The following is a 4,678-nucleotide window of genomic DNA, read 5'->3' on the forward strand; positions in this document are numbered from 1 at the left end:
CATAAAGTTCAGAGTTCCCATCTGCTTAACCTGATTTATTCTTCTGAATATCACTGCAGCGTCTCATGCCTCTGTTCAGGAAAACCTCCGTCCTCCAGCTGGCTCACACACAGACAGCTCATTCCTTTGGAAATCTCCTCATTTTAGACAGCTATCATTTGGCCGTCCACTGTTTTTTTGGCTACGTTTCTTGAAAACTGACAGTCCAAATGAAGGCTGGACAACTTGCTGCCTAAAACTCTGTTGTAAACTCCAAACATATAAACATATAAAGTTATCTCCGTAGGACTGCTATATGTGATTTTACAAAAGTCTGCAATGATGCAGACGCTTTGTCAGAAACCTTAAATATATAAATTTTGCATTTTTTTTCCTAATGATGTCATCAAATGATGTCAGAACTTCAAACCTTTGCTGTATCCTGCATCCTGTCATCATGCCCTTTAATTTGATGTATTACACGACATGTTTTGCTGTAATCTGCAATTTGACCTAATTGTAGGTCACCTTTGATCTCAAGCAAAACCCTGAAGGTCTGTTGCTTATCCCAGGTAATGGCTGACACTTGGAAACATCTTTGAGTAGATTGTGTGAGATTCTCAAATAATCAGTAAAATCTTCTTTTGTGAACAGTTCAGCAATAAAATCATGCTACAACGCTGACTCCTAGATGGAAAGCAGTCTATGAAACCAAGTTAAAATATCTTTCCATTATGATTTTATTGGTTGTGGAAGACCCTTCCATTCCTCTAAGGTCAAGGATAATAGGATTATTTTTGGCCTTTTTTCAGAGGCGGTGCCAAGACATTTTTGTTGGGGAGGCAGAGGGGGGGCTGGGGTAAAAGTTAGGGGAGCTCCACAAAATGTCGTCAAAATGAACAATATATAGTAAATTTTTTATTGATACCAAGGTATACATTTTAGTCACCCGTGCTCCTCTAACATGTGGTATCAGTGCACACACATCACTTAGAATGATTGCAAGTTCAGTAAACTTGCACATAGGCATACAAACTGAATTCATTGAAATGGTGCTCAAGACAATGCATGGAATCAACCTTACACAAATCGTCTATATCAAAGATTTATTGCCAACTCATATTATTGGCAGAATTATTGGGGGGGCTGAGGGGGAGCTTGGCTCGTTATTGGGGAGGCTTAAGCCCCCCGGCGCCACCACTGCCTGTTTTTTACTGGGGGGTTGTTCATGTTGTTCTAAGCTTTATTTTTTGTGTACATGTTATTCTCCAATCTCACAGGTGACTTTGTGGAGCAGGAGTTAGTTCAGTGGTATCAGACAGCAGGAATCAGGCTCATAAGCTTCAAGAATGATTAGCCAAGTCTTTATTGTGCTGACTGGAATAACAGCATAAAATGAAATGGCAGGTTAAAGTCCACTGAAGGTGTGACTCAACTGACTTAGATATGATGTACATGTTCAGGTGTGTACACTGTGGAAAAAGGCTGTAGGGGTTTAACCAGTGGGATTTTTTCAGTTTGAGGGTTTTTTTTATTTTATTTTTTATTTGTTCTTACTCTTCTCTTGGCCACTGATGAACAGGTAAATATTTTCTTTGAGAGTTTTTTTTTTCTTTTTTTTCAGAATTTAATTTTGTCTGTTGCTTGCTGTTTGTTTTCCGAATGAATCACCTCCGTTAAATGGTAAAAGAAACAGGATTTTTCCTTTGAATTAGTGCAATTATGGAACAGGTCCTGTATGGTAGCAGATCAAACGTTATTTATTTTACGAATAAAGCAGTCGTGGTGCTTGTTGAGAAACAAAGTCATATCCATTCGGCATATTTGTCTCGTGTCCTTTAATTTGCTCCCAACAAGGTGTCGGAAAATGAACTATGGAGAGTTGCCAAGACTGCTAGCTTCTTTCAAACTTTTAGCATCAAGCTAACAGACGTAAGTCCTGTCTTTGAGGAGATGTTTGCGTTTGAACTCTCAAACAGTTAATATGTTTACAGAATGACTCATGGTGGCCATTTTAACATAGTGTAAGCTAGCACCGGTCAAACTGAATGATGAACTGATAACAGAAAGAAGATCACTATAAACAGAACAAAAAGAACAGGGCTGAGGACCAAACCTTGGGGCACATCATTAGTTACTTTAACCCATTTGGCTCTAGAATTATTGAACTATTGTGCGAGAAACACATCATAGCATTCTGTTATCTTTGATGTCACTACCTGATCATTGCCAGGAAGTCAGCTTGTTCTACCAATGTTTAACGATGTTTGGCTCTTCTGTGAAAAGTATCTCATCACAATTTATGGCCATATACAAAGAACATTACAAGAAGTTAAAGATAAAGTCATTGTGTTGCAACTTCAGCCTGTAACACTGAAGTCACGCCTCAGACATGTTGCACTGAAGTTTCGACCAAATCTGTCAACTTAATGATGCTATTACCCCTAGCAGCTGACTTAGAACTGGTGCGGACCAGGGGAATCCGACTGTTTAATTAAAACAAAGCATCTTGCCAACAAAATGTCATTAAACCAAAATTAATTTCTTTCTAATCTCTTGTCAAAGCCTGTCCTGAACTGACCTACATTGAACAATGACAAATATTACAAATAGGAGTGTGCATACTGTTACAACTATTTACAGTACATGTATACACATATGTATGTATGTATGTACATTTGTAATACATTAATTTAGGATATCATTTATCAATCAGCAAAATCTTTCCAGTTATGAGTTCAGATTTATAAATTCTTCATGTTGTAAGCAGAAAGACACAACAAAGTTTATTGTAATCAGCCCATCTAGTAGTAGTAACTGGTAATTATATTTTTTTGGGCTATTCATGTTTAATAAATGAATTAAATAACAATTAAATTAATAATTTGTGGTTTATTTATACAGTGTACTGGCAGTCTTAGTTTTCATGTTTCACTTTGGCGCTTTTGTTTCAAACCAGAAGTAATGCTACAGCAGGTCCCTCGAGGAAGCGGCACAGTTTTGGCTTGATCGTTAATAAGATTAGTATTATTTTTAGCACACTCAAATTTGCATATTAAATAACTGCACATTTTCTTGTTTGTGCAAAGAATGTGTAATATACTGTGTAGCACAAATTAAATGATTCTATTTTCCTTTGCAAATTCCATTGGAATTTCCTCTCTGACATGTTTGTTTGAAGGTGTAGACTTTGCCATGGATCAGTGTGAGTACACAGAGGAGGGGACGTCTATGACCAGTCTGTGGGGGGACCATGAGGTCCAGACTAAATCTCAAAGGTGAGGTGATGATCTCTGAACGTCTGCATGATCAATATTCACACTCACAGCTCTGTGTGATTTCAAGACCACTGCAGGATATAGTGCAGCAGATAACTGAAATAATCCTGCAAATGGTGATATAAGCACCAAAGTCGGCACAAATACGCCTTAGGCATTACTATTTTGAAAAAACCCACGAGCCACTTGAATTTTCAAAGGTGTCCAGGTAGGGGTCAATTGAATTACACAGGGGTAAAATTAAAATGCTCCAATCAAATTGAAAACTACACTACATTATTTGTCTGATCATAATGATTCCAAAAAGGTATAGTTTGGACTATCTATGACTGAATGTTCAGGAGTTATGAGGTAAAAACTGTTGTGGCTGGGGTGCCTGGCGTGCCTGGCTGGCTTTTGTTTGTCTTCTGTTTTCTGTCTTTTGTTTTTCCTTCCAGGTGGCATGCGTTGAGGACTGAGTGGATGTGTGGCTGAGTTATTAGGACCTCACCCTGATCACCTGAAGCTTGTCATGTGCAGCTCGTCAGGACTCACAGCTGTGGTGCATCTTTATGGATTGGGGCATGGTTGCATTTAAGTCTGGAGTACACAGTGTGTATTTGCCAGAGACTCGACCTTGTGACCAGACGGGTGAGATCGTCGTCTAGAGAGCCATCTCATCATCATGGATGCAGAGACCGTACCAGGTTTGATGCCATGGTCTGTGAAAGAGGAGGGGGTGAGGTCTCACGCTCGTCAGCACACTTCCTGAGGTACTTTAGGTTTTGTGACTAACATGAGTACAGTCAGTAAATGTGGTGTCCCTCACACCTTATTATATTGAGCTGTTATGTTAGTCGTTTAATCAGCTTCCACTGCAGTGGAGAATTGAACTGGGTGTTCCATGCCTGCAGGGTGGGAAGCTGATTGGTGATTAGGCCAGGAAGTGTTTGCTGTTTATGTACACCTTTGAGTGGTCTCTCTGTGTGTGGAGTGGTGGACTCACATGATGGTTTCTTCTTTCACAGACTCGGTTGGTCGCGGCCACCTGGGGGGTGTCGGCGGGGTCCTTGGGTCCGAACTGTTCTGGCTCCGGACCGTTTGTGCTGCTGGGAGCGCACCGTTATTCTACCTCGCCAGACCGCGCACTCATTTGTTATTATTTAGCACTCACTGTTATGTTATTAAATTCTGTTATCCTTTGTACCGTGCTCTGCTTATTTTATACTGGGTCCTACTTCAAACGCTGGTCGGTTCTCCGCCCGCGTCCGACACATAACAAAAAAACAGCAAAAATGGTGACAAAGGTGTCATGGCTGGGTGTGGCAAGGCACAGAAAGTGATAGGACACACAATGCAGGCTTGCAGGCTGAGGTGTAGCGGTAATAAAAGGCGCTAAATATTGCTCTAAATATTCTCTTAGCTGCTGCACTAATACAGCA

Source organism: Thalassophryne amazonica, chromosome 23, assembly GCF_902500255.1.
Source record: "Thalassophryne amazonica chromosome 23, fThaAma1.1, whole genome shotgun sequence".
Classification (NCBI taxonomy): domain Eukaryota; kingdom Metazoa; phylum Chordata; class Actinopteri; order Batrachoidiformes; family Batrachoididae; genus Thalassophryne; species Thalassophryne amazonica.